This window comes from Eptesicus fuscus, chromosome 18 (assembly GCF_027574615.1).
Source record: "Eptesicus fuscus isolate TK198812 chromosome 18, DD_ASM_mEF_20220401, whole genome shotgun sequence".
Classification (NCBI taxonomy): Eukaryota; Metazoa; Chordata; class Mammalia; order Chiroptera; family Vespertilionidae; genus Eptesicus; species Eptesicus fuscus.
Genome location: NC_072490.1, coordinates 11,536,722 through 11,549,042, shown reverse-complemented (window position 1 = coordinate 11,549,042; position 12,321 = coordinate 11,536,722).

Genomic DNA, 12,321 nt, shown 5'->3' with positions numbered 1-12,321 from the left:
CTCTTTCTGAATTTCCTTTTGAAAATGCTGAGCTATTACTAAGGTACAGTAAACAGAACTCTTCTGTGAGAATGCCTGTTTCAAGTAAGCCCCTGGGCTTTCATACAGGACAATGGAACAAAATTTGTTAATTATCATTCCCCAGACTGAATGGGTGAACTCTGACAAAGCACACTAGTGGAAAGCTATCAGCATCAAATGTTCCCATCCAAGGTCAGGGTATTTGAGCCCAGGGAATGATACAAACACTGAAAGTATTTATTTCTGTAGAGAGAACAGTTTGGTTCATAATAAGGAAGAACTATCTAATAATTAAGGAAGACTGAAGACTAATGGCGTGAGGTGGCCAGTGTCCTGTCATTGGAGGCATTTTTTGCAAATGCTTAGTATCTATTGAGTTGCAGTGTAAAAAGAGGGGTTAAATGACAGATGGGAGAATGAAAAAAAGCAGTGTTTTGAAAACTGTGGGCCACACTACATTAGTAGGACATGAAATCAAAATAATGCATCTTGATTTGAATTTTTAAATAAATATGTTAATTTTTACACAAGTGGTCATTCATATTTATTGCAGAAAATAGGCATTTATAGGTAAATCAAAAGGAAATACAATCCAGGAAGGGTAGGGTAGAGATAATCACCTTAATTATTATACTTTCTTTTATACATTTTAGTCTGTATACATATATACTTAAATATATTTATTATCTACATATGTATGTGTATAACATACATATTTAAATATATGCATATATTTTTATATCTACTTAAATATATCTGTATATTTAGGGGATCCATCTTTGTCACTTGATTGGAAGGCTACAACTGATACCACAGAAATGCAAAGGATCATAAGCGACTATTATGAACAATTATACAGCAACAAATTTGACATCCTAGAAGAAATGGATAGATTCATAAAAACATAAACCCTACCAAGTCAGAATCATGAAGAAATATAAAATCTAAGCAGACCATTTACTAGTTAGGAGATTTACTCAGGAATCAAAAACCTCTCAACAAACAAAAGTCCAGGTCCAGACAGCTTCACTGGTCAATTCTACCAAACATTCAGAAAAGAATTACTACCAATCCTTTTCAGTCTTCCCCCTAAAAAGAAAGGTTTAAAAAAGAAAAAGGGCCCTAGCTGGTTTGGCTCAGTGGATAGAGCGTTGGCCTGCAGACTGAAGGGCCCCAGGTTCAATTCTGGCCAAGGACACTTGCCTGGGTTGTGGGCTGGATCCCCAGTAGCGGGTGTGCAGGAGGCAGCTGATCAATGATTCTCTCCCATCATTGATGTTTCTATCTCTCTCTCTTCTCCCTTCCTCTCTGAAATCAGTAAAGAAATATATATTTTTTTAAAAAAGAAAGAAAAAGGACATCCACAAATCAATCAATAGTATGTGTAGAGACAGCTTATTCTGGATTTAATTTGCATATCTCTAATGACAAATGGGCTTAAACATTTTTAATGTCCTTATTTGTCATTCATATGTCTGCTTCATTGAAGTTTTAGTTCAAATATTTCACTCATTTTTAAATACTGTGTTTTAAACAAAATAGAGGCATACTCATAAATAGAGAGCAGGCAGACAAATCTGGTGTGGAGGGCTATTGGGAGTGGCTGGAGGGATTGAACAAAAAAGAAAAAAAAGGAAGAACTCATGGACACAAACAACAGTGTGGTGATTGCATGGGGTAAAGGAGATTTAAGTGTAGGAGGGTATAGGGGGGAAATGCTGATAGAAAAATATAATAAATCTAGAGGCCCGGTGCACAAATTTGTGCACCAATGGGTTCCCTTGGCCTGGCCTACAGGATCGGGTTGAAACCGGCTCTCTGACATCCCCTGAGGGGTCCTGGATTGCAAGAGGGTGCAGGCCAGGCCAAGGGACCCCACCAGTGCATGATCGGGGCAGGGGAGGGATGCAGGAGGTTGGCCAGTTGGGGAGGGACTGTGGGAGGGCTCAAGGGCATGTCTATCCCATCTCACTCAGTCCCAATTAGCCAGACCCCAGCAGCAAGCTAACCTACTGGTTGGAGCATCTTCCCCCTGGTGGTCAGTGCATGTCATAGTGAATGGTTGAGCAGCCTTAGCATATCATTGGCATATTATGCTTTGATTAAACGACCGGACACTTAGTATATTAGGCTTTTATTATATAGGATAAAGAAAACGAAAAAGAACAATTGTGTTTTATTTTTCCCCCCACTGAGTTTTCAATTTGTTATGTGTTAAATATAAGTCATTAATTAGATAAAGAATTTGCAGACTTTCCCCCCATTATGTTGCCTGCATTTTATTTTCTCAATAGTCTTTTGAAGAGCAGCTGTTATTAATTTTACTGAGGTTCAGTATATTAGTTTTTCTTTTATGCACCTTGCTTCTGTGTTATATATAAGAAATCTTTCTTCAACATGCAGTTAAAAGTATTTTCTCCTATGGTTTCTTCTAAAAGTCTTACAGTTTTAGGTTTTATGTTTAGGTTGCTGATCCATTTTGAGTTAATTTTTATATAAGGTATGATATATGGATTGAGATTCATTTATTTGGTACATGAATATTCATTTGTTCCAGCACCATTTGTTGAAACAAACACAATCATTTCTCCATTGAATTGCCTTTGCACTTTTGCAGAAAATGAATTGATCATATATGTCAAATCTATTTTTAGATATTCTATTTGTTACATTGATCTATGCATCCAGAATTTTAATAGAATAAATATAACAGAAAAGGAAAGGAAAGGAAAGGAAAATAATAGGGGAGCAAAAGACAGAGAAGGAAGCGAAGAACTGATTATAAGGGCAACTATAGTTTCATGAAACTTCTTGTTCAGTTAAATAGTAGATGATAGATAGATAGATAGATAGATAGATAGATAGATAGATTCTCTCTTAATTCCATTTTTGCTCTTTGCAATGGTTCATAAAGGTGGTGATGTCTTCTACCTTTCCTCCTATGTATGCTCTCCACTTCTTCCACAGAAACTGACTTTATGGCTAGGCATGTGCCCATATACGTATATATTCCTATAGTACTTGTACCTATGTGGGCCAGTAATTATTGTATTACCGATGGAATTTAAGCCGAAATATCATATCTTGGGGCAGATTTGGGGAGCTTTTATTTTGACTTAACTTATTTTGTCCCTGAAAGAAGTGCTGTCATGCATACTATGCCCTACTTCATTCTTTCCTTTTTAATCTTTTCTAGTGACTAAAAAGAGCATATTGGCTTGCAAATTGGAATATCAAGCCTATATACACCCATGCTGCAAGGTTCCTGAGCTGTTGAAAATTTCATAGAGCGAAGCTATCATTACAACTGGAGGCAGCATCACAGTTCATTTTGGTAAGAAAAACTCAACTTGAATTTTGTGGGGTTTTAAAATCTCTTGTTAATTTAGATTCTTCTGTTACTTGAATTGGCATAGCCATCCTTCCTTTTGACAGTCCTCCTGATTTCCCCTCAGCACTGTGCATGATCCCATTGTTTGCCCCATCTTTATAAATCACGCCACATTGCTGTTAGTTTACCAATGAAACTTGGAGTCAACTTTGACTCTTCTCTTTCTCTCTTCTCATCTGATCCATTAGCAACATCTCTCCATTCAACCTTTATAACATGTCTAGAAATTACCTTCTCATTATTTGAACCTGGTCAGAGCCATCATCATCATCTCTCCTGTGGATTGATACAGTTACCCCACAATTGCTCTCCCTGCTTCTACTCTTGCCGCCTTAACTCAATTCTCATCTGAACAACCAGAGGGAGCCTATTTGGAATGTGTCATATCACTTCACTCTCTGTTCAAATCTTCCCAATGGCTCCTCGCCCCCTCAGCAAACACCAGCACCCTTCCGATGTCCTTCCAGGCACCAGTGTTTCTGATCCCCAGTATCTCTCTACGGTCTCCTCTTCATTTCCATTTTTATCTCATTTCCACCCATCCTGGATGGCAGGCTGTTGTTTTTCTGCCAGATGCTTTCTTGACCCAGATATACTCACGGTTCACTTCCTCCCTACATTCAGGTCTCATCCCGAATGTAAACTCATCTGAGAGCAGTATTTTTTTCCCACCTATATAAAATAGTACCCCTTCTAACTTTATAACCCCCATCCTTTGTTTCATATTCTTCACAACACCTAACCTCACAGTGTTAGCTTTTGAAATTCTTCTATTGGTTCTCTTCCCTCCCAGACACCAAGGCTTTGTTTTGTTGTATCTACAGCACCTAGAAAAGTGCTTGGCCTATAGATGGCATCAACTCAAATGAACACTTGTTGAATGAATGCATAAATGGATGAGAAGAAGAGGGTGAGATATATGCTTTTGAATCATGACTATGATACTTTCTACCTTTAAGGTCTCAAGTAATTAACTTACCTCTGACCCTCACTTTCTTCCTCTCTCAAGTGGGTATAAAACTATCTACCTGAGGGTGTTGGTGTGAGGATTAAATTAAATTGCCCTAGTTAAAAAAAAAATATCCCGCACAAGGCTCTTAAGAATGATGGATTCAATAAGAGTTTGATAAATCACTTCATGTTTAAAAAGTGTAACCAAAGTCGTCTAATGATTTTGAGGGAAAGTATCCTGCAAAATTTTCCAGGCTAATGGCATGAGTAAATTCAGATAATCTCCAAGCATTAAATAGAATTTACAATGCCTTAATTCAATTCTCCAAAGCATTACACATCCATGATTAAGAAATATCTGTGTGTTTTATGACTTGTAAAATGAATGGTATTTAGTATTATAGGTCTGAAGTGTTCGGCTGGAAGCTTGGGAGCCTTTGTGGCTTTTGGCAAACCCCCTGAGAGCAATCCTGGTAGAGAGAGATTGGCACATTCCAATGAATGCCTTGTCCCCCAGGAAAGGCTGCTATAGTATTTAAAATGCTCTTTTATTGCTCTGCTCACATGGAACATGCCTCCCTTGAGAATGCAGTCAACTCAACCTCAGTTCCCTTTCCACCAGAATAATCCAGAGACAAGTTAATTTGGAAACTCTCCTATCATTCCTGACATATTTGCCAGTCTTCACGTCATCTGGTGGACTCTGTCTTCCCTTACCTCCTTGCCCAAGCTCGTCTAGTCTTCCTGTCCTGCGTCCCTAGTTATGTCTGCCTCCCTCCATCCCCAGGCTTCCCATTGTACCCAAAGAAATTCATTTTTACTCCTTAACATCTTGAAATTTCTATTCTCCTTCTGGCATTTTATATATATATATTTCTTTTCTCTAATGAGGACATCTGCCTCTTAAAGTTATCTCGAGCTTGTGCTGCTCATGCTTTTGTACTTCATAGAACTCAGGATCTTTGGATTTTTCTGGTTGATTTTATTGTTTGGTAATTTTTAAAAATCACTTTATTGAGGTTTCATTGACATACAAAAAGCTATGCATGTCTAATACAACTTGATAAGCTTGGAGAAAATATGTACCTTAAAGCCATCACCACAGTCGATGCCATAAACATCCATTACCACCAAAATTTCTCCTGTCTTCATTTGTTGTATATATGATATGAACTTTTAACCAAGATGTCGCCTTAGCAAATCTATTTCTCATGAGCAGGTAGAGTGTATGTCTTTTTAAGGAATACCACCTCAGAAGTGACATGTACTTTTTAGTATGTTCTACCTGCTTACATGTTGTCAATACGTCTGTCTTATCACTGGTGCTAGAGCACTCCTCTCCCTCGGTAAAGGTGGTGTTTGCTGGGTTTCTCCACCATAAATTTTTCGTGTTTTTTTTTTTTTTTGTAAGTAAAAAATATCTTGGGGATATACTTTGAGACCGTGCAAATACCCAGTTTCTCCTAAACGTCAGCTCCCTACTTTTACCATCCATCATTAAATCTTGCCAGTAGCAATCATTAGCATGAAGCTATACTTGTAATATTTTTATTCCATCGTTGCTTCTATATTTCAAATTCTTCTTTGAGAAAGAACTCTCTCCCTTTATGTATGTATGCATGTTTGTTTGTGTGTGTGTATGTGCATATTTATCCATTCGGACATACAGATATTAATTTTGTTCTATGGTTTTTAGTCTACTGCCATTATTACTTATTTAGTTGCTCAAACCGTTCCAGTTTTGTCTCTTGGGAACGCTTTCTGGTTGGCTTCTGTGCCATTTACGACAGGACCTCATCCTTTTCTTGAGAACTTTAAAAATGTTCCAGTGCCACAAGATGTTCTAGCATCCTGCCTCTTCTCTTAAAAGCTCTAGTCCTGGTTTTTGTGTGATGCTGTTAAATCTTAGTTTCAAGTGTTTCTTTAAAAAAAATGTTTGCTGGGATATCTCTATTCTGCAGTATATTGTAATATGTTTTCCTAAATATGTTTCACCTTAATCTGCTTTTCTGTGTATTTCTCTGTTTCCATTTGTAGATAATCTAAGAACATTAATGAAAAATTTAACAGCCTCCATCACATAATTAGAAGGTGAAAAACCTTGGAGTAGGTCAGTTCTTCTGATTCTAGTATTAGTGCTCTCTGTGCCATAGCACTGAGCCTGTCATAGTGGGAGACATATAGCATCTCCTTATCACAGATTACTAAGCACTTAAGGCTCTGTTCTTACTAAACCATGGTGTGCACTGTGCCTTTAGCTACCTGAAGGCTCCCACTAGGGAACCCTCACACCACACTCACATTGTCCAAGGTTTTACATCTAGTGTCTGATAATATGAGATACACACTCAGGTTTGCCTGGCTTTAAACACTGCTCTACCCTGTCATTCCTGAAACCAGCAATCCGATGGCATGTTAAACTTCACAATGTTTCTGGTGAAAAATATTAGTCAATGGGTATCAAAAAGCTTAGATTTTTATGTATACTTTGATCAGTTCATAACTTCAAGGAATTACTTGAGAAAAGATGAATAGCACAACTTTTGCTTAAGTTATGAAATAGATGGGTCCCTTTTGTCTGTGGTTGCATGTGATCTAAATTTCAAAATAATAACAATAAAAGACATAGTTCAATACTAAAGTGCTATGGGCAAGAGGACACACACACACACACACACACACACACACACACACACACACACAATTCATTGTGGCTATTATTTTCTGAATCTACAATAATAGTTCATGTCCTGACCAGTGTGACTTTTTAGGCAGGGCCAGTTGAACTTGATACTGTCAAGCCACCTAGGATGTAAGTTTCCATAGAAATTTCACAGAAATGACTCCAAATAAGAGAAGCTAATAAATGCTATAACTTGTCGAGTCTGAGAGAAATACAAAATTCCAATGTACTTCAACAGCAGCATGAGCTGTGGAGCATGACATTTGCCATAGACTTCCCAAGTGTCTGAATCTTTTTGATTTAGGTTTCCTCATCATTGAAGTAGTTTTGATAACATCTGCCCAGGAAGGGAGCTGTAAGGATGAAATCAGATACTGTCGGTAAAGCTATCAGCACACTGCCTGCCATGGATGAACTGCTCTGTTAACAGTGGGGGCAGCCGCTGGCCTTATCACCCCCATCATGAACATCACTATCATCTCTAATATTAACATTAATCACAACCTCCCATGCATGGGCCTGTCTCTAGTCTGGAATGTGGATATTCTTTCCCTTCTCTGTAGCACAGGTTTAGCTGACCTGGGAAAGCTACACGTAGAGATCCCTGCAAATGCTTTGCTAAGACCTATAATTGGTAACTATGATTCTGGCAGTGATTGAAGGAAGGACAAGAACCCACTTCATGTGGCAATGCATTGTAACAGCCTCAGAGAGGACGATTTCCTGCCCCGTGACAGTGTTACTATTGCAGCTTTCATCTCAACAGGCAGGATAAATACCACCTTCACAAGAAGTGCTCCAGATAGGCCAGCGAGTATTCCTCCGACTTTTGATGCAGGATCCACCGTGATTATAATTGTTATATTGTCATGTTTGTTTTGTGCTTTGGAAAAAACAGCTAGAATATTGAGCAGGATGCTGTTTTGTAGAAATGTTAATGATATGTTCAACTATATGAACATGAAGCAGTCTCTCTCTTTCCATTCTCCAGATCTTTTTTTTTCTCTTTGTCATACAAATGTTCAGATTCTGGATTCCTTGTTCTTTAGGTTAATGTCCATCTGACTTCTGAATGAAGTTTGTAATGAAATATAGGAATAATAAATGATATTACTATATTCTTATCTCTTCAACGTTGTACTAGAGGTCCTAACAAATAAAGTAGAACAAGAAAAATATATACATCTTGACAGAAATGCCATTAATTGCCATAAAACGTTATTGTATAATATCTGCAGATCAACAATTGAAATTATAATAAATTTTATTATGGTCTTTGGATGTCAGTTACACATACATGTAGCTAAACACCTGCAACATCTTATTATAAATTAAAATACTTTTAAATCCATATTAGTAACTAACTATGTATATAAAATAGTTCAGAATATGTTTCCAAAATTATTAAATAATTTTATTGAGAAAATAAATAAATTATTTAGGGACATAGAATAACACTTAAGTGGAGATATGTATCCCAATTATGTATAGAAATACTCAGTGCCATAAAAATGATGCTTGAATCCAAATTTGTAAAAAAAATAACATATAATTTAAATCATATTCCCACAATTGTTTATGAAGCAAGACTAGATAGGAGGTAAATTAGTAAGCAGTACATCTTCAGTGCATTCTCTTTTCACTGGGTTTTGCTCAGTGAAAGAAAGTGTCAAGTGAAATAGGTCACCAGGTGAAATATCTTTGTAAACTTTCTTGTGAAAACCCACCTGAAAACAAGAGAATGGTGTTAGCTGGTAAGGAAGATTTTATCAGTGCAATTCTATTTTCAGGATATACCTGGTTATCTAGGATTTCTTTTGGTAAAGAACCTGTCACTTAGATCCATAGCATGTGGCTCCATGTAAACTATGTATCTGAATGTACTATGAAGATATTTCATGACTGCACACCTTGTGGAGAAAACCTCCTATGCTTATCTGGGTCCAGAGAGTGTCTTGTTACTTAAAGAAGGGAACTGGGTAGCATTGGACTTCCCAGGTTTCTCCCTGCTTGTATCTGGGCATCAAGATCATTGTATCCTTGGAATTAGTAGTAAAGTTTAATATTGGGTAAGGTTTCTGGTTCATGGTAGTCTTATGCAGCCATCTTATCCTTTCTAGTTTCTCAAATCTAAGTATTAATATGGAAGATAAAGGGAAATGGCACATGGATTTTTTTAAAGAAGAATTTGAAGTATCGACTGGTTATGGCAGATATTAAAGCTTATTTTAAATCCATTGTATGAAATTGGGTAATATTGAACGAAACAAACACAACAGAGCCAAAAATCAGAGAGTAAAAAGTAAACCTCAGAATGAGAGGAAATATTTGTGACAGCATATTTTATTTATGCCTTTGTCCTCTCACTGAGAAAATGAATCACTTTGGAGATATGGTAAATACATTCATTTTTAGTCAATACCAAACTTGATGATAAACTTTTTTTTATGGCATACATTTATAAAACATCTTTCTTTTTAGTGAACTGAAGAGTTATATTCAATATATTAAGCACAGCAGAAAAACATCAACTGGACTTAAGAAATAATTTATGCTTTTTTAAAATATTTATGATAAAATTTCACAATTTCAAAAATAACTCACTGTTGTAAATTTAGAATTTTAAAAGAAGATTTCCATTTCTCACAGGCAATGTGTTCTTGAAGGTATAGCTGGTTTAATGCTTCCATGATATGCCACATTTAGATGGTTTCCATGGAGACAATTTCTGCTTAAACTTAGGTGAGAATGTAAGTTAATTTTAAATGAGTTAAGGAAGTGGAAATTTCATAAAGTGAATGGTAATCTTATCTATCTAACTAATCAATTTTAAACCCTTGAGTTAGTGAAATATTTTTTATCCATATTTTGTCTCCTTTTTGTCCTTTGCCTATTTCCTCCTCTATCTTCTCCCTGCTCTCTTCTTCTTTTCTTTCTACCTCATCCCATTTCCTTTCCCATTATCCTCTTAGCTTCACCTTCTGCATCTTCCTACGAATTCTTAAAGAAAACAAACAAACAAAAAATAGTACAGATTCTAGCAAATAACTCCAACCCTGATCCACATCTTAATCTCAGATTTCATGATTGCAGTGGACATTGCCATCTAGATGTCCCTTTGACAGTTAAAATGAAGCATAACCTAAGCAGGACTTCTCTTCACTCCCCTTACGCTTCCCAATATCTCTATTTTTATTCATGGAGATATAATGATTCCCAGTATTCAGGCTTGAAACCTCAGATTTATCTTTAGTTTCTTTCTCTCCCTCTGACATTTCCACCCTCATGTATCAATTCCTTGATAAACTCATTCCTTAGATGCCATATCCCTTACTTGAGATGTGGTGGAAGTAGGAAAAACTATTAAGAGACAGAAGTTGGGGGTTGATTGCTTGGTCTTGGATATTAGTTCTGTCACTTACTGGGAGGATGAGTTTACAGAAAGCACTTAATCTAGACAATTGGCCTAATAAAATGTTATTGGATGGCTAAAAAATAAAATGAATTATATGCACAAACCACTTGGCAGGACTGAATAAATGTTACTTTTTATTACTGGTAAAAAAAATCTTATTTTTTTCATTTAGGTTTTCCCATTTTCTTCCAAAATGACATTCTTGCCTCCAGACTCTTACTTTTGCCAATTTATCTTATATGTTTTTAGGGAGGAGTAATTATTTCTTACTCCTGAAATTTTATTTTTATGTTCTTGGAATCCCCCTTTCTCATCCATCTCACTCTACTACAGTATATGACGTGATTTCTCTTACTGATAAACATACAGGTAAGCCCATCTTGTTTGACTTGGATCAACCACTCTTCCTTTGCAACAAACTGATGACCAGCCTGCTTTGATTCCGTGTTCTAGGACTGGCTGTGTACTGCAGGCGGGTCTAGTTCTGAAGTTCAATTAGTAGGCCCTTCTGGTTGTCACATTGAGCTCTAATTTAGCTGCCATCAGCAATAATGATGACAGTCTAGCCAATATCTGCTGTGGCATGATTTTGTTTCTCAGAAGCTGAGAAAATTAGTTCCTCTTCTGATGCCTCTTGGAGAAACACACCCATCCGGCTACCAAAGCTCATTCTCATCATGCCGTTCAAAAGAAAATTAATGTATTTATTTAGTCATTCATTTAACAGATATGAGCTAAAGAGGAGGATGGGGTAGTTGGAGGGATGCCAGCTTCTAAATAATGTCTGGTAGGTGCTAGAAGACAGATTAAGTAAAGCCACTGTATGCTGGGCTTATGCTATTTCTCACTGATTCTTCAATCTAAGGCTTGAAGATTTATGGGATTGCTACCATGCTGAACTTTGTCAAACCAGACTGATTGTAGAGATGGAGAGCCTGTGTTTTGTGCTTCTACTGCATTTACTTTATTAAGCTCCCATCAAATTTATGACACCATTCCCTGAATTATAATTGTATGAATTTTCATTGCAGTTAGCCAATGAGAGAGCAAGCTTCTTGATGAGAGCTACTATATTTCAAATAGCTATGCCAAGAACTTGTACCGAGGAGGAATGCCAATAAATATCCAATGAATGAACTAATTTATACCAGTAGGAACTGTATTATATTTTTAATCAAACACACATGCATTTAGTATCAGCTTCATCTCCCAATAAGCAGTTTTCCTCTTTGTGTATTAAATTAGAATAATAATACAAAAATTATATGAAAATTAAATAAAACAATACATGTGAACACACAAATCACAGTACCTGGTAGATGGTATGTGGTCAATACATGTTAGTGGACTCACACATTGCCTAACTATAGGGTAAAATATGTGTAATTGGTAAAAACCTTTACTCCCATACAAAGTACAGGAAGCCATTGGTTTTCATTATCAATTTCTTTCAGTTGCCCTTTATAGGTATTTGAGATATCTGCTTTGATATTGACACTGTTTTTTTCTTTAGTGTATATTTTGTAACAGTTCATACCTGTACTGCACAATTTACATGCTTGGAACTGATGCTTTGCCAAAGAATTCAGGATGGCTGACAAATGCCCAAATAACCATCCTGAAGACTTCATTAGGAGATATGTCGCTACGTAGAATTAATGACCTTTAGCGAGGCAATAGGGCATACTCAGTGTGTTCTCAAATCTTACTAACAAGATGCTATTATGTAGATTTTTGTTTCAGTTGCTTGGTTACCAGTCTCTGTAAATCTTTTCATGTTGCTCTCAAGAGTTAAAAATAAAGGAAGTGTTTGCAGTTTTTCATTTTTCTTAAAAATAACATGTGCATACAGACTAAAAG